Source organism: Tursiops truncatus, chromosome 3 (assembly GCF_011762595.2).
Source record: "Tursiops truncatus isolate mTurTru1 chromosome 3, mTurTru1.mat.Y, whole genome shotgun sequence".
NCBI lineage: Eukaryota > Metazoa > Chordata > Mammalia > Artiodactyla > Delphinidae > Tursiops > Tursiops truncatus.
Window position 1 is genome coordinate 79660136 of NC_047036.1, and position 19600 is coordinate 79679735.

At 37.2% G+C, this 19600-nt stretch overlaps 1 long non-coding RNA gene across 1 annotated transcript in view; it reads left to right on the forward strand.

The window, feature by feature from the left end:
* Positions 1-7701: 7701 nt before the first annotated feature.
* Positions 7702-19600, forward strand: part of LOC109549081 (uncharacterized) — a 65805-nt gene continuing 53906 nt past the window's right edge. The window contains exon 1 of the long non-coding RNA XR_012330791.1: positions 7702-8298. This is a non-coding gene — a long non-coding RNA (uncharacterized lncRNA). The remainder of the gene's footprint in view (positions 8299-19600) is intronic.

Consider the following 19600-nt stretch of genomic DNA (forward strand, 5'->3'; position numbering starts at 1 on the left):
AACTTTGCTTACTTTTCTTCCTCCCTCTGATATATTCCCTAGAAGCTCAAATTCCTCTGCTTCTTTTTCAAGAGTTACTTTTCCCTTCCTCTTAAGTTTTCATGCCAGCTAATACCCAGACTTCAGGACCTCAGCTCCAACTCTCAGCTTAAAAGTATTTTCCCAATAAAAATAGCTCTTTCTCTATAAAAAGAATTCTCACATTTGTTCCTAAGATAATAAAAACTCTTCATCTTTACAGTGAGTTTATATTTTCCAGAAACTGAACTTGAACTGAGTATGTTTTTGTGTACCATGGAGAACCAAAGGATTGTAATGTCTGAGGCTGAGCTCAGCCTTGAAGAAAAGATAAATTGTTGATCAGAATTAACCTGTCCACTACCACTTAGTGTTGCAACATGACTCTGGTACAATTAATATAGAGGGATGCCCTTCAAAGATGTTAGGGGGTCAAAAGTGGTTTTAACTGCCCTTTGGACTTCTAGGTTTGTATTTTGGATGAACACTTGTGTTTTGGCCCGCAATGAGTGATGTGATGGAAATAAGAGGCAACATAATACAGACTCTTGGCCTAAATTCAGTCCTGGGTATAGGAATCCTTATTGCATATGGTGCCATGCTGGGTGCCCTGGACTTCTTTCAATCCTGCTAGGTATAAAAGTTAACTGCTATCGGCAGGGAGTAGCAGTGATGAAGTTGAAGGTGCCGCAGGGTAGGGCTGTCTTCCAGACACCTTGGTAATTAATCTTTTCAGACATAGCATCAATTTCCCAAGACATGAAATTTGGTATCCAAACACTGGAAGAACAGAGTTCATGAATGTTTATGCCTAAGCATGGACTCTGCTGAGAGCCATGGCTTGTTTATGTGGACTTGTCTTTAGTTAGTATCATAATCCCATCCCCAGAGTATGCTGTAACTCACAAATAAAGGTGGAAACTGGCAGACATAATTCCTGTTTCCTTATTGCATGTACATATCTGGGAAGAATTGGATTTTCCCAGAGCATTTCTAAATCCTGGTCATGGTGGATTCCCAAGCATTAGAAATAATTTCTGTTAGGGTCTAGGACAATGAGCCCAGGCTGTGCTATTCCAATCAATGTAGAAACTATTGAGAACATACCACTGGGAGTCTTTATTTGTGGGTCATAGTACACATAGCCTGTCACATTGAAAATGCTATATAATGTTAGCTAATGTAGTTGACAAAGCTAGCTTTTAGTAATATACATTCTTTTCCCCTTCCTGATACATGGAAGACCACTCCTCAGCTCCGTTGCTGTTGAGTAGAGCTGTGGCACTAGATATGTGAGTGAAATGTGAGCAGAAGTGATGCATATCACTTTTAGGCAGAGGTAGGGAAAAGCCCATTCACACTTTTTTTTTTAATTAAAAAAAATTTTTTTTGGCTGCACGGCATGTGAGATCTTAGTTCCCCAACCAGGGCTTGAACCCATGCCCCCTGCACTGGAAGCATGGAATCTTAACCACTGGACCGTCAGGGAAGTCCCCCCCTTTTTTTTTTTTTCACATTTCTTTATCTTTCTTTTCCTGCTGGTCATGGAGGAGGCCTCAAGTTGAGATGAAAGAGCCAACACATTGAAGCAATCTAGATCACTGGAAAGTCTATGGAACACAGCTGCCCTAAAACAGTTCCTAAACCTGCAACAAACTTTGCATAAAGGAAGAAACTGACTTTTATCTGAGATTTTTCTTTTTTTCTTATAGTAACATAACCTAGATTCTCCTGACTAATACAGCTACTATTGTTGTTATTGTTATTTTTAAAGATGCTCTTATTTAACTGCTGAATTTAATTTTTTGGAGTGCTGTTTTACAATAAGGAATTTATAATTGGGAATAGTCATTAATTCTTGTTTTTTTCTATACTCACATTCAATCCAATATTAATTCTTTTAGAATTCACCTTCAAAAGATATCCCAATTCCAAAAACTTTTCACTATTTTAAAAACTTTTTGATCTTTTATCTGGATTACTACAATAGCCTCTGAACTCATCCTCTGCATTCTCCCTACTTGCCCTCCAAACCCCTTTTCCTCTCCAGTCTGTGCTCAATGCGGCAGCTAGAGATCCTTTGAAAGTGTAAGTCAGATCATGCCACATCTCTTTTCCAAACTTCTTTTTTTTTCTTTTAATTGAAGTATAGTTGATTTACAATGTTGTGGTAATTTCTGCTGTACAACAGAGTGACCCATTTATACACATGTACACATTCTTTTTTCATATTCTTTTCCATTATGGTTTATCCCAGGAGATTGGATATAGTTCCCTGTGCTATGCAGTAGGACCTTATTGTTTATCCATTCTAAATGTAATAGTTTGCATCTACTAACCTCAAACTCCCAGTCCATCCCTCTCCCTCCCCACCTCCCCCTTGGCAACCACAAGTCTGTTCTCTATATCTGTAAGTCTGTTTCTGTTTTGTAGATAGGTTCATTTGTGCCATATTTTAGATTCCACTTATAAGTGATATCATATGGTATCTGTCTTTCTCTTTCTGACTTACTTCACTTAGTATGATAATCTCTAGTTGCATCCATGTTGCTGCAAATGGCATTATTTTGTTCTTTTTTATTGCTGAGTAGTATTTCATTGTATATATGTACCACATGACAGGCCTTTCCTGAGATCCTCATGTTCTGCCTTTTTCTGAATTATTTTTATTGTCCCCTAAGGTTCCATTGTTTTGGCCTCACGATTTTGGCCTGAATTGAGGGTGGCCTGTGTGAGCTGCTTTCATCCCAGCAGAACCCCAACTTTTTTGCTTATGCTGCTGCTCTAAGCACATCCTACCACTCTACACACAGGGGCTCATTAAGAAGTGTTTTATCTCAGCCATGTCTCATTCCCCAAATCTCACCTTTGTCAGTGTTGAAATCACATAGCTTTGGCTAAACTTATCCTTCTCATAGTGATGCAAACATTCTTTTCTTTCACCTATTTTCCTGCTGCAGCAGGAATTTGCTCTATTTTCTCTGGTGTAACATATTGTTCCTTCTGCCCTGGGTGGAATAGGATGAAGAGGAAAACAGATAATAAAGTGGAGAACACAGAGCAGTCCAGCAAGGTAACTAGCATTGCTAAATCAGAAATTTACCTATTGAAACTCAGCCTTCAGATCAGCCTGTTACCTAAGAAATGAATCTTTATTTTCACCGCGACCATGGTCCACTTACTAGCTCCTTCCTGCTGCAGTAGCTTTGCTCTTCTTGTGGGGATTTACCCATCAATAGTGCAACCGTCCTTCAAGTTTGAGATACTCAAATGATCTTACCTCCCAAACCTTAGTTATATACTCACTTTGGTCAGCTTAACTCCACCAGATGTTGGTGATCAAATTCCAAATTCTGAATCATGTTATTGGGTTGTCCTTTGGCTTTCAACCCCAATGTAGTCTGCTCATGATTCAGCCAGGACCCTGTGAGACTCCAAGGATTTCTCTTGCCTGGATCAGAGGCAGGCTGAGAGACCATTCTTTACGAACTATACCCTAAAGTTATACCTCAAAAATCTCACTAATTGGGCTTCCCTGGTGGCACAGTGGTTGAGAGTCCACCTGCCGATACAGGGGACCACGGGTTCGTGCCCCGGTCTGGGAGGATCCCACATGCCGCGGAGCAGCTGGGCCCGTGGGCCATGGCTGCTGAGCCTGCGCGTCCGGAGCCTGTGCTCCGCAATGGGAGAGGCCACAGCAGTGAGAGGCCCGCGTACCGAAAAAATAAAAATTAAAAAAAATTAAAAATCTCACTAATTGAATGAAGTGAAGGGCAAGAAAATATGAATATAAGGAAACATGAATCAAAGAAGCAAAAGACATTTCTTTCAGAGGCCTAAATTTGAGTTGGTAGAAGCCACTTCTCCTAAGCCTTCTTAGGGCTGCAGTTGTGTTGTTGGAGTTAGTTTGGGACATGAGAGCTATTTTCCAATCACTATGACCATCTTTTTGTTTTTATTTAATTTTTATTTTATTTTGGAGTATAGTTGATTTACAGTGTTGTGCTAGTTTCTGGTGTACAGAAGTGATTCACTTATGCATATATATATATATATATATATATATATATATATATATCTCCATCTTTTTCAGATTCTTTTTCCATATAGGTTATTGCAGAATATTGAGTAGAGTTCCCTGTGCTATACAGTAGGTCCTTGTTGATTATCTATTTTATATATAGTAGTGTGTATATGTTAATCCTAAACTCTTAATTTATCCCTCCCCCCTACCTTTCCCCTTTGGTAACCATAAGTTTGTTTTCTACGTCTGTGAGTCTGTTTCTGTTTTATAAATAAGTTCATTGGTATCATATTGTTTAGATTCCACATATAAGTGACATCATATGATATTTGTGTTTCTCTGACTTCACTTAGTATGATAATCTCTAGATCCATCCATTTTGCTGCAAGTGGCATTATTTCATTCTTTTCTAATGGCTGAGTAATATTCCATTGTATATATGTACCACATTTTCTTTATCCCTTCATCTCTCAGTGGACATTTAGATTGCTTCCATGTCCTGGCTATTGTAAATAGTGCTGCAATGAACATTGGGGTGCACATGTCTTTTTGAATTACAGTTTTCTCAGGGTATATGCCCAGGAGTGGGATTGCTGGGTCATATGGTAGTTCTATTTTTAGTTTCTTAATGAACTTCCATACTGTTCTCCATAGTGGCTGTACCAATTTACATTTGCACCAACAGTGTAGGAGGATTCCCTTTTCTCCACACCCTCTCCAGCATTTATTGTTTGTAGACTTTTTGATGATGGCCATTCTGATTGGTGTGAGATGATACCTCATTGTAGTTTTGATTTGCATTTCTCTAATAATTAGAGATATTGAGCATCTTTTCATGTGCTTTTTGGCCATTTGTATGTCTTCTTTGGAGAAATGTCTATTTAGATCTTCTACCCATTTTTGATTGGGTTGTTTGTTGTTTTGATATTGAATTGTATGAGCTGTTTGCATATTTTGGAGATTAATCCCTTGTCGTTTGCTCTGTTTGTAAATATTCTGTGGGTTGTCTTTTCATTTTGTTTATGATTTCCTTTGCTGTGCAGAAGCTTTTAAGTTTAATTGGTTCCCATTTGTTTATTTTTGTTTTTACTTTCATTACTCTAGCAGGTGGATCCAAAAAGATATTGCTGCAATTTATGTCAAAGAGTGTTCTGCCTGTTTTTCTCTAAGAGTTTTATAGTAACTGGTCTTACATTTAGGTCTTTAATCAATTTTGAGTTTATTTTTGTGTACGGTATTAGAGAATGTTCTAATTTCATTCTTTTACATGTAGCTGTCCAGTTTTCCCTGCACCACTTATTGAAGAGACTGTCTTTTCTCCATTGTATATTCTTGCCTCCTTTGTCAAAGATAAGGTGACCATAGGTGCATGGGTTTATTTCTGGGCTTTCTATCCTTTTCCATTGATCTATATATCTGTTTTTGTGCCAGTACCATACTGTTTTGATTACTGTAGCTTTGTAGTATAGTCTGAAGTCAGGGAGTCTGATTCCTCTAGCTCCATTTTTCTTTCACAGGCTATTTGGTGTCTTTTGTGTTTCCACACAGATTAAAATATTTTTCATTCTACTTCTGTGAAAAATGCCATTGGTAATTTAAATTTTTTTTTTATTTTGGTTGCGCTGCATCTTAGTTGCAGCTGGTGAGCTCCTTAGTTGTGGCTCACCAGCTCCTTAGTTGTGGCATGTGAGTTCCTTAGTTGCGACATGCAGTCTCCTTAGTTGTGGCACATGAACTCTTAGTTGAGGCATGCATGTGGGGTCTAGTTCCTGACCAAGGATTGAACCCGGGCCCTCTGCATTGGAAGCACAGAGTCTTAACCACTGTGCCACCAGGGAAGTCCTTGCCATTGATACTTTGATAGGGATTGCACTGAATATGTAGATTGCCTTGTGAAGTATAGTCATTTTGACAGTATTGATTCTTTCAATCCAAGAACATGGTATATCTTTCCATCTCTTTGTGTCATCTTCAATTTCTTTCATCAGCATCTTATAGTTTTCAGAGTAGAGGTCTTTTGTCTCATTTGGTAGGTTTATTCCTAGGTATTTTATTTTATTCTTTTTGATGTGATGGTAAATGGGATTGTTTCCTTAATTTTCTCTTTCTTATCTTTCACTGTTAGACTATGTCCTTATTAAATCAGACAGGTTGGAGGTTGGTGCTCAAAAAAATGCTGACTCAAAGAACATTAGGCCATGGCTAGAGCTCTAAAACTGGTCATCACTCCAAATATGTCCCCTAGCAAAGAAAAACTTAATGAGAAATAGGGAAACATCTAGGACAATTTTTGAATATCTTACTAGATGGTGGTACCCATATTCAAGACAATATAAAAGAGATAGCCGTTCTGTGGGAAAATGTGGTGAGTTCAGTTTTGGTTTGTAGTATTTGAGTCGTCTCTGATATTCAGAGGTAAATGTCTAGTAGGCAGTTGGATATACTGATTTGAAGCTCAAGTTATAGAGAGTTCTGGGATAGGGCTAGGGATTTGTGAGGCAGAAAAAAAAAGTAGTAGTTGAAAGTACAAGGTGATCTTTAGATCTTCTGTAGCCTTATTACTCTGTTATTACTGCTTTTCATGTTGATGATGACTAATTTTTGCCTACCAGTTTAAACCACGATGTTAAAAATGGGCAGAGAGAACGTCCCTCATTTTTTGCATCCTCAGTGATATAATTCATTGACTCCATAGTTAAGTGTTCTATGTACAGGTTTTCTTTTGAAGGGTGTTAACCAGCGCAGAAAAGGAAAGGGAAGTAGAGTATAGTTATGATGGTATTGATGCAAATCTCCTCATCATTCCATCACTCCTCCCATTCCCAGGCAGATTTTATACTTTGACTTTTGGTGTCTTTGTTTAGGATTATTTCTCATAATAGAGCCGAGAACATATTCATCACAATATTTTAAATGCCTATTAACATTAAAATTTCTAGGCCATTTCCATTCCTATCATATTATTATATATAATATTCAAACTAATATTTAAGAATCTCTGGCTTGATAATTATGATTCCACTGAAGATAGCTATTGATGTAACCACCTTTGAAGCAGTTCTCAAACTTTAGTGTGTATGTCAGTCACCTGGATGCTTGTTAAGAATGCAGATTCAACAGGTTTAAGAAAAGGCCAGGAGAATTGCATTTTTAATAAACACTCCATAAACATGATCACCTGATCACACTTTGAGAAGTAGTATTAAGTGTTTGGCTATTGAGGGATCCAAGGATAGGTGTAGAATGGGGTTTTTTAACCTAAGATCAAATACCCCCAAGAAGCCTATGGTCCACAAATTTGGTTGGGAAACAAGGTACATCTTTATTTTCAGTAACTTCTAACTAAACCTTAGCATTAAAAAAAATTTTAATGTAGGCAACAAGCCACAGAAATAAGAGCAGTTCCTCTAACCTTAACACCAATAGAAAACACAGATGTTTTCATACCACATTAGAGTTTTTGCAAATATCTTAAAATGTTGTTTACAACCATTACTACTTTGAAATTATGGTAGTGTTTAGACTGCCATTAGATCTCATTTAATTTAATAAAGAAGCACATGTAGTGCTCTAAAATTAAATTTTAAAAAACATTTTGAAAACTGTGCCTTAATAAAATTGGTTTCTTTCATAACCCTACATATTTTCTGTGCATTTAAAAATTATTATTAGATGAGGTCTATGGCTTCTCTAAAATGTTAAAATGGTCCATGGCACAAAAAAGTTTAAGAATCTTAGGGCTTCCCTGGTGGCACAGTGGTTGAGAGTCTGCCTGCCGATGCAGGGGACGCGGGTTTGTGCCGCGATCCGGAAAGATCCCGCATGCCGCGGAGCGGCTAGGCCCGTGAGCCATGGCTGCTGAGTCTGGGCGTCCGGAGCGTGTGCTCCGCAACGGAAGAGGCCACAACAGTGAGAGGCCCGCGTACCGCAAAAAAAAAAAAAAAAAGTTTAAGAATCTTAGTGTAGAGAAGAATAGTCCCCGTATTGAAACATTAGAGAGGTGTATTACCTAATTCTATGAAGAAAAATATGCAAGTACTTACACATCAAAAGAGATTCTTGTCCCAGCACCTGCTCCTCATTCCTGACTAACTTCACTCTCCAATATTTCTCCTCATGGACTACACATCTCCCTGGGTTCGTTTACTGCTTCTCAACGGTTGAATGACTGTGTTTTCCATCAAGAGTAACAGATTTTAATCACAGATCTCAAGCCCATTGTGAACATTAATTAATATCTGACATCTTTTAACAAGGTAGGTAAAAACTATTATTATTGCATTAGTGAGAAAATCAGGTCTAGACAAGTTTCGTGACTTCTTCTTAGGCCACCCAAGAAATTGTGGCTCATTTCCAGAATCAATGTTTATTCTCCTCATATGCAACCAATTTTTTTGATTCATGATACACCAATCTGTTATGAAAACAACCTATTTTGCAAAATGTTTTGTTGTAAAATAAACATGGAAATAATCTTCCTTAAGTAGAAACATTTGATGGTATCAATATTCATACTACTCAATACCATTATCTTATTTGCTGGATTGTTCTCTGAAAAATAATAGATGTCCTGGTTGGAGAGGAAAAGCCCCAAACCAAAATAAACCATTAAAAACCATTATTCATTTTGAAATAACGTGATTAGTTTCTTATTTTATTTAGAAACTTTACCCAGTAAGAGAGTCAGAGAAAAACAAAATGAACATTAGTTATCAAAATGCATTGACTTTGCTTTTGCTCTCAAGACACCACAAGTTAGTCAGCAAGGACTTTTGTCTTTCTGAGGTCAATTTGTTTCTTATGGATTCCTGTTGCTTCGATCAACGGTATTTATGTGTCTGATCTTATTCTAACTTTTTTTGTTTGACAAATCCATCTGACTTGACAGGATAGTGTGAAAAATTTGAAAATTTTTTGTGAGTTGTCTTTTTAAATGGTGTTTACTTTTATCTATTGCTTGCTGAATTTCTATTGGCCTGACAAGAAAGGGAAACAGAAGGAACACTCAAAAATGAAGGGCACAAGCGAATAAATACATAATTGAGGGGGGAGAGATAGCTTCCCTTTATAGAAAAATTCCAGTTAATATATGTAGAGGGAATAAGGAAAATTAAAAATCTTCGTTAGACAGACAGCACAGTTATACTTATTAGAGGCAAAAATATGTTGAAGGATGTTAAAATTCATGGGCAAAAGTTTGAGGAGAAGCAGAATATTTGTATAGTCTCAAGGTATCTCCCCTAAGATATTTATTAATGACAAGGGAATGGAATAATTACCTGCAGAAACTTGGCAGGTACCACCATGTCTCCTGATATTATGCACTGAGCAGGACACAACACATTTTTTATGGTGTTCTTGCCCAAAATGCATAAACTTGATGTAAACATGAGAAATCATCAGATGGATATGTGACAAAATAGCTCCACCGGTACTCTCTTCCAAAGTGTCAAGGTCAATAAAGAGAAAAAGACACTGAGGAACTGTAACAGATTGAAGGAGACTAAAGCGACTTGACAATTAAATGCAGTGTGGGATCCTGGGTCAGATCCTGGAACAGAAAATGGATCTTAGTGGAAAAATGATCACCAGTGTAAAGTCTGTAGTTTAGTACCAATATTAATTTCTTGGTTTTGTTGACTGTACTGTGGTATGTGAAATATTAACATTGGGGGAAGCTGAATGAGGGTATATGGGAACTCTATTATTTTTGTAAGTTTTCTGTCAATCTGAATTATTTCAGAATTAAAATTTTAAAAATCAAAGGGGCACTTACAGCAGTTTTCTAAAATAATTGTCCATTGGTGATGGGAAAAAAGATTTTGATGGTTTTGAAATATCTGGAAAATATATCTTTCCAACTCAGTCCAATAACTCTTTACCTCGGCATGTACCGTTTCAGAAATTTACCTCTTTCAAATGCATAGAAGATCAGAGCCTTTTTCTATATGAAATACTCTATTTTTTCCTCATATGACATAGACACTCAGAAGGTATTTTTATAAAATGTGAACGATGATTGCTGTCCTGCCCATTCCACTTTTCCCTGGCATAAAAAGGATAAAGGAAGTGGAAAGTATTTTACAAGTTGTAAGCATTGTACCAGGTGTAAGGTGTACTCTACTTTCCCTGTACTCTAATGATATTTCCACCTGTTTCCCAGGCTTAAAATTTCAAAATTACCTTGAAATTAAGGACTAAAGGAAAGGGAATGGGTATCAGTTACCAAAACTCCAGCTAGTCATCTTAAAACATGCCCTCTTTCTTTGTTCTCACTTCTATTCTCGTGTATGCTATATGAAAGTATAGATTAAAAAAGAAGAAATTTTAGAGCAGGATAGGGCCCTAGAAGTAATCTAACTCAGTGTCCCATAAATAAATCTGATTATGAGAATCACCTAGTGAGGTCATTTCAAATATGAATTTCTGGACCCCTGAAATCATAATCTACGGGAGGGACTCTAGAATATGTATTTAAATATACATTTCAGCTGGTTACTATTGGCAGGCAAATTTAGAAGCACTATCCTTTTATAGATAAAGAGACTGAGACAAAGTGACCAAATTTATTTTTAAAAATAGCGTATACTATCTTTGATAGATATGAATTTCTGGGATATAATCTAGAATAAAAAACAATTATGTAAACAACTGTATTGCATACTTTATTAGGAGACCTAACTAAGCTGAATGCAACTAATTCTTCCTTGGGAGAGGGAGGATTAAGAAAACCTCCAGAGACTTTTGTAATACTGTGCCTTGTGGATAGGTAGCAGAGGACACATACTTCAAGAAGAAAGTACAATATGCAGAGACACATAGATGTGCATGGCATTTTCAGGAATTAGGAATGGCCCAGAGACCTGGAATGTGGTATGCAGCAGTGTAATGGTGAAAGATGAAATAAGAAAGGCAGACTGGGGTCAGATTTTGAAAGCCTGAGAAACCTTGCTAAAAGATTTGCTCTTATATGACACCGAAAACACAGGCAACAAAAGGAAAACAGATAAATGAGACTGCATCAAACTAAAAAGTTTCTGTGTAACAAAGGAAACAATCAATAGAATGGAATGGCAAACTACAGAATGGGAGAAAATATTTGCAAACTATTTATTCAATAAGGGATTGATATCTAAAATATATAAGAAACTCAATAGCAAAAAACCCCCCCAAAAACAAATAAGTAATTAAAAAATAGGCCAAGAACTTGCATATACAGTTCTTCAAAGAACACATACAAATGGCCAACAGATATAAGAAAAATGCATTGAATCATTACATTGTACACCTGAAACTAGTATAATGTTATGTGACAATTATACCTCAATTTCTGAGAAGACTTGCATTCAGACTATAAAGAATTCACAAAATTCAACAAGAAATAACTCAAAAGAAAAAAGCCAAAGTTTTGAACAGACACTTTACTCAAAAAGACATATATATATATATATATATATATATATATATATATATATTTTTTTTTTTTTTTTTTTGCAGTACGCGGGCCTCTCACTGCTGTGGCCTCTCCTGTTGCGGAGCACAGGCTCCAGACGCACAGGCTCAGTGGCCATGGCTCACGGGCCCAGCCGCTCCGCAGCATGTGGGATCTTCCCAGACTGGGGCACGAACCCGTGTCCCTTGCATCAGCAGGCAGACTCTCAACCACTGCGCCACCAGGGAAGCCCTCAAAAAGACATATTGATGGTAAATAACCATATGACAAGACACCAGTATTCATGATGAAAATTCAAATTAAAATCACAATGAAATATATACTATACATATATATGTATAAATCAATATACATCTATTATAATAGGAAAAAAATTCCTGACACTACCAAGTGTTAGCATGGATGTGGAACAACTAGAATCCTCATACTTTGCTGGTAAGAATGTAAAATAACATGGCCACTGTGAAAAACGGTTTCATAATTTTGTTAACTTAAACAAATCTAAACATATGCTCTTATGTTTACTTATATTCCCAAATATTTATCCAAGACAACTAAAAACTTACATATACATAAAAATCTGTACATGAATGTTTATTTCAGCTTTAAAATTGTCAAAACTTGGAAGCAACTCATGTGAATAAATGAATAAACAGTTTATAGTATATCTATACACTGGAATACTATTTAGCAATAAAAGGGGGAAAGAAACCATGAGGGATTCATGCAACAACATGAGTGAATGTCAAATGTATTTTGTTAAGTGAAAGAAGCTAGAACCAAAAGGCATCTTATCATATGATTCCACTTATATGAAAATTCTGGAAAAGGCAAAATTATGAGATGGAAGACAGTGGTTTGCAGGAGATGGGCACAGGAAAGGGTTGATTACAAAGAGGCAACACACAGGAATTTTTCTGTGATGGAGCTTTTTGGATCGTGACTGTGATGGTATATACAGCTCTTTGCATTTATTAAAACCCATAGAAATATACATCACAAAGAGTGAATTATGTAATTTAAAATATGTAAAGTTTTATTACAGATTTCTAGTTTAATTCCTTTTTGGTTTGAAAGCAGGCATTGTATGATTTCTATTTTTTAAAATTTATTAAGGTGTGTTTTATGACCCAGAATGTGATCTATCTTAGTGAATGTTTCATGTGAGTTTGAGAATTTGTATTCTGATATTGTTGGATGAAGATGTCAATTTTATCTAGTTGATTGATGGTGGTGTTGGGTTAACTGTAACCCTACTGATTTTCTGCCTACTAGTTCTGTCCATTTCTGAGACGGAGTGTTGAAGTCTCCAACTATGATAGTCGATTCATCTATGTCTCCTTGCAGTTCTATCAGTTTTTGCCTCATGTAGTTTGATGCTCTGTTGTTAGGTGCATACACGTTCATGTTTTTTATGTCTTCTTGGAGAATTGACCCCTTTTTCATTATATAATGTGCTTATCTCTGATAACTTTTCTCATTTTGAAGTCTCTTCTGAGATTAATATAGCTATTCCTGCTTTCCTTTGATTAGTGTTAACATAATATATTTTTCTCTATCCATTTACTTTTAATCTAATATTCTTTGTATTGAAAGTGGGTTTCCTATAGACAACATGTAGTTGGGTCATGTTTTTTGATCCCCTCTGACAATCTCTGTTTTTTAATTGGTGCATTTAGATCATTGACATTCAAAGTGATTTTTGTTATAGTTGGATTAATATTTACCACATTCATTACTATTTTGGGTTGTTTACAAGTTTTGACAATTATAAAGCTGAAATAAACATTCATATACAGGTTTTTGTGTGCACATAAGTTTTTAGTTCTCTTGGGTAAATTTTTGGGAATAGGATCACTACTCCCACATAATTATTATTTTTGTCAGATATTTACTGTGAGAATATAGCCAAACTCCTGGAGGGAAATCTCACAATATTGTAAATATTATAAATTAATTGCCTTGGAGTTTTCAATTCTCACAGTTGATTGCTCTCAGCTGCCAGCAATTTGTCAATTACAGTTCAGGCTTTGTACCCCAGTACTAGTTCCTGAGGCAGTTTCCACTCACCAGGCTCTGCTCTGGTAAGCCACTGCTCCCTATATTCACCTGTCTATCTCTCAGACCATGAGGTTATCAGTTTCCCTGTGTCCTCCCCTCTTTTATGGATCCAAGAAGAGTTGTTGAGTTTTCAGTGTGTTCAGCTTTTTACTTGTTATTGGATGGAGTGGCAACTTCCAAGTTCCTTACATGCAGAACTGGAAACTGGAACTAAAAACATGTAAATTTATTAAAAGTCAAGCAAGATAAGGATCTAGAAAAGACTTGGATTTTTTAAGTAATGTATGCCATTGGTGACTGAGCTATTTTGATGAACTGGGGTTCATTGAAACCTAACAGCATTATGTTTAAGAGGAAGTGAGGTGTCTAAGTGAAAACACATAGTATAGATAACTCTTTCAAGAAATTTAACTATAAGGGGGAGAAGGGAAATAGCTGGATGAGAATGTAAGTCCATAAAAATTTTAAGTTTTTTTATTGGAGATCAATTAGAAATAAAAACTAATAAAATATGCAAATTATAGAGAAAATATGAGAAAATTATAGAATTTAATAAAAGACATAAAATATCCAAATAAGTAGATACATCATGTTCATTGATGGGATAGCTTAATGTTATAAAAATTTTCAATGCTTTCTGAATTTATAAATCCAAACAATCTCAAAAAAAATGCTAATAGATTTTTTTTGTGGACTTTACCAAATAGATTCCAAAATTCATTAGAACAAGCAAATGTATAAGAATGTCAAAAATGTCTTTTGACAACAGATGGTATGACAGATGAATGGATAAAGAAGATGTGGTACATATATACAATGGAATATTACTCAGCCATAAAAAAGAATGAAATAATGCCATTTGCAGCAACATGAATGGACCTGGAGATTGTCATACTAAGTGAAGTAAGTCAGACAGAGAAAGAAAAATATCATATGATATCACTTAATGATACAAATGAACTTCTCTACAAAACAGAAACAGACTCACAGACTTAGAGAGAGAACTTACGGTTACCAGGGGGGAAGGATAGGGGGAAGGGATAGTCAGGGAGTTTGGGATCAACATGTACACATGGCTATATTTAAAATGGATAGCCAACAAAGACCTACTGTATAGCCAAAAAAAAAAAAAAAAAAAAGTAATTATCATTTTTTTGTCTTTAGTTTTCAAAATAAATAAATAAATACATTATAAAAGAAAGAATGTCAAAAGAATCTTTGATATTGGGAATTGCCTCATCAGTTTTGAAGACACATTATAAAGCTGTATTAATAGAAACAGTTTGGTACTAGTACAGGAATAGATATCCAAAATTGAGATATAAGTGGAGTCCCTTGAGGAAGAATGCTAAAACTCTGCCAATAGAGTATACTGTAAATCCTTCTCTTTGCCTTCCTGGAAGTGACTTGAGGTTGTTTACCCAGATATCTGTGTACTGGAAAGAGGGAAACATTCAGGTCTTTTTAAACATTATATTCATTTATTTTTTGGTGTTTTTTTTGGCTGCATCAGGTCTTTGTTGCTGTGTGCGGGCTTTCTCTCATTGTGGTGAGCAGGGGCTACTCTTCCTTGCATGTGCGGGTTTCTCACTGCGGTGGCTTCTCTGGTTGTGGAGCATGGGCTCTAGGCGCCCAGGCTTCAGTAGCTGCAGCACGTGAGTACAGTAGTTGCGGCACGCGGGCTTCAGCAGTTGTGGCTCGCGGGCTCTAGAGTGCAGGCTCTGTAGTTGTGGCGCACAGGCTTAGCTGCTCTATGGCATGTAGGAGCTTCCTGGATCAGGGATCAAGCCATGTCCCCTCTGTTGGCAGGCAGATTCTTAACCACTGTGCCACCAGGGAAGTCCTTACTCATTTATTTATTTATTTTTTGGCTGCATCAGGTCTTAGCTGCGGCTTGCAGGCTTAGTTGCCCCGTGGCATGTGGGATCTTAGTTCCCCGACCAGGGATCGAACTGGCTTCCACTGCATTGCAAGACAGATTCTTAACCACTGGACCACCAGGAAAGTCCCCATTCAGATTTTTTGAAATTACTAGGATAGGCTTGGAGTTGATGCTAATTCCTGGGGATCCCAAATATTCTTTGGTCAAATAGGCAGAGTGAGGATTTATAGAGATTAGATGAAAAATGGAGTTTTGATCTGATTCCTTCTAACAGTAGGCCCAGTGGGTCCACACATACAGCCATAGAATGATTCTCTCTGTACCTGAATTTTACCTGAATTTATATTTCCTAAGAAAACATTTGCAAACCAGTAGACTCTTCATGCCGGCTCCCTAAACTGTGGAACAAGGGCTTATATGATAGAAAGGGCCAAGTGGAAACCACTGTAATTGCCCTGCTCAACCAAAATATTAAATCAAATTCAGTACTGCATTCCTGAGGAGGTCTGTGGAAATTAATGTTACCCTGAAAGTCTTGAGAGATGCAAAAGTGTTGACTTGGCCTGTCCACATGGTGGTGGGGTTTCGGAGAGTGGTAGAGGATTTCCTTAAACTTAATCAGTTGGTGATCCTAAATGCTGCTGCTTTTATAGTTGAAGTCTCCTTACTGGAGAAAAACCACAGTCTCTGACAACTGGTATACAACTATTGCTCTGGCAAATACTTTATTCTCTTTATATCAACCAAGAAGCAATTGGTTTTCACATGGTTAGGCCAACAAAACATACCCATTGTTGCTTTCAGCTCTAGGGCTCTCTGTCATGATCTAGGGTACAGAATCTATGAAATCATGCTAGTAGACCTGTGAGGCAGGAAGTAATAAAAACCTGGAAGTTTTAATAAGATATATACGTGCCAGAATGTAGGAGATAAACGCTATGAAATTTTGGTAGGTTTCTAGGGCTCCAGGGGCCTGGGATATACTGAGATCTCTTCAAAGTAAAAGTTGAGTTAATGTATCTTCCACCTGCTAATGTTAAAAAAAGATCCAATGCTTTGTGGGGCTCTTTAGGTTCTGAAGTCAATATATGCCTCATTTCAGTGTTTTACTTTGTACATTTACTGTGTTTCAAATGGGGTTCAGAGCAAAAGAAGGCTCTGAAGCTGGTCCAGGGTACAGTACAAGCTATTCTACCATTTAGGCCATATGAAGCAGCAGGTCTGTGGCTTTTTTAGGGCTATTCTAAGTAGCTTCTGGCAGCCCCCCATAAGAGAACGACAATGCATTGCACTTAGGATTTTAAAGCCAAGCCATGCAGAGATCTATTCTCCTTTTGCAAAATGGCACCTTCCTTGCTACTTAATGCTGGTTGGGACTAAATACCTAATTATGGGGCAGCAAATGACCAGACAATCTGAGATGACTGTAATGAACGGGGGTTATCTGATCCACAAAGCTCTAAAGTTGGTTATGAAACAGCAGCACTCCATCATAAAGTGATAGTGGTGTGAGATTGAACTCAAAGATATATTGAATATATAATTTGCATGAGTTGAAGTTCAGACTCTCATGACACCTACTACCATTGAATTGTTGCCTCTCCTTCAACTCACATCTATGACCTCATGGGGAGTTCCCTCTGACCAGATGACTGAGGAAAAAGAAATTCAGGCCCAGTTTACACATGATTCTTTATGATATACTGCCACAGATGGAAGTGAATTGCTGCATGATTATGGCCAAACTAAGGGGTGTTCTGATTGATAGTAAGGAAATGAAATACTTCCACTGAGCAGAACTTCAAGCAGTATATCTGCTTGCCCACTGTGTCTGAAAGGAGAGATGACCAGAGATACAGATTACATGGGCAGTGGCTAGTGCTCGATACTGGATATTCAGGGACTTGGAAGATACAATATTGGAGGATTAGAGACAAGGAAATCTAGGCAGAGGCAGGTAGATGTAACCCTTAGAATGAGGACAGAATATGAACATTTGTCTCATGTGAATTCTTATCAAAAGTCACCAACTGGAATCTTGCATTTGCCAGCTAGAAAATATGACAAATTATGTGGATAACTCTCAGCCTCTCTCTCTAGCCACCCAGTGCTTACCTAAGGGCTTATAAAAAGTGACATGAAAGCAGGGATCGAGGTTATGCATGGGCTCAAAATCATGAAGTTACTCTCATCACAGCTGATCTGATTACCACAACTGCTGAGTGTTTGACTGGCCAATAGGGTAAATCAGGGCCGAATCTCTGAAATGGCAACAATCCCCTGGGATACCAGCTAGCAATCTGGTGGCAGGTTTTCCTTGCGTATATCCTTATTTTGGATAAATGTCCAAAATGTCTTCCTTGCCTGAAATGTCCCTATCAGCACCACCATCAGAGAACTTACTAATACTCTGTTCACTATTGTGGTATCCCATATAACAGTGTGGGGAACAAGTGTGACCCTAGGGTTCTTTAAAATTCTCAGGGAGTCTATGAGGTCAAAACTGTGTTGTTGTTGTTTTTTTAATTTTAATTTTATTGGAGTATAGTTGATTTACAATGTGTTAGGTTCAGGTGTACAGCAAAGTAATTCAGTTATACATATACATATATTCATTCTTTTTTAGATTCTTTTCTCATATAGGTTATCACAGAATATTGAGTAGAGTTTCCTGTGCTATACAATAGGTCTTTGTTGATTATTATTTATTTATTTATTTATTTATTGCGGTACGCGGGCCTCTCACTGTTGTGGCCTCTCCCGTTGCGGAGCACAGGCTCTGGATGCACAGGCTCAGTGGCCATGGTTCACGGGCCCAGCCACTCCGTGGCATGTGGGATCTTCCTGGACTGGGGCACGAACCCACGTCCCCTGCATCGGCAGGCGGACTCTCAACCACTGCGCCACCAGGGAAGCCCCTTTGTTGATTATTTATCTATCTTATATATAGTAGTATGTGTATGTTCATCCCAAGCTCCTGGTTTATCACTCCCCCCCACCATGTTTCCCCTTTGGTAACCATAAGTTTGTTTTCGATAACTGTAAGTCTGTTTCTGTTTTGTAAATAAGTTCATTTGTATCATTTTTTAAAAATTACATTCCACATATGAGTGATATCATATGATACTTGTCTTTCTCTGTCTTTCTTATTCAGTTAGTATCATAATTTCTAGGTCCATTCATGTGGCTGTAAATGGCATTATTTCATTCTTTTTTATGGCTAATATTCCATTGTACATATGTACCACATCTTCTTTATCCATTCCTCTGTTGATGGACATTTAGGTTGCTTCCATGTCCTGGCTATTGTAAATAATGCTGCAGTGAACATCGGGGTGCATGTGTCTTTTTGAATTATGGTTTTCTCAGGGTATATGCCCAGGAGTGGGATTGCTGGGTCATATGGTGGCTCTATTTTTAGTTTCTTAATGAACTTCTATACTGTTCTCCGTAGTGGCTGTACCAATTTACATTCACACCAACAGTGTAGGAGGATTCCCTTTTCTCCACACCCTCTTCAGCATTTATTTTTTGTAGACTTTTTGATGAAGGCCAGTGTGAGATGATACCTCATTGTAGTTTTGATTTGCATTTCTCTGATAATTAGTGATGTTGAGCATCTTTTCATGTGCTTTTTGGCCATCTTTATATCTTCTTTGGAGAAACTTATTTATATCTCCTGCCCATTTTTGATTGGCTTGTTTGTTTTTTGACATAGAGCTGCATGAACTGCTTGTAAATTTTGGAGATTAATCCTTTGTCAGTCACTCCGTTTGTAAATATTTTCTCCCATTCTGTGGATTGTCTTTTCATTTTATTTATGGTTTCCTCTGCTGAGCAGAAGCTTTTAAGTTTAATTGGGTCCCATTTGTTTGTTTTTGTTTTTATTTTCATTACTCTAGGAGGTGGATCTGAAAAGATAATGCTACAGTTTATGTCAAAGAATGTTCTGCCTATGTTTTCCTCTAAGGGTTTTATAGTGTCCAGCCTTACATTTAGGTCTTTGATCTGTTTTGAGTTTATTTTTGTGTATGGTGTTAGGGAGTGTCCTAATTTCATTCTTTTACATGTAGCTGTCCAGTTTTTCCCAGCACCACTTATTGAAGAGACTGTCTTTTCCCCATTGTATATTCTTGCCTCCTTTTTCATTGATTAATTGACC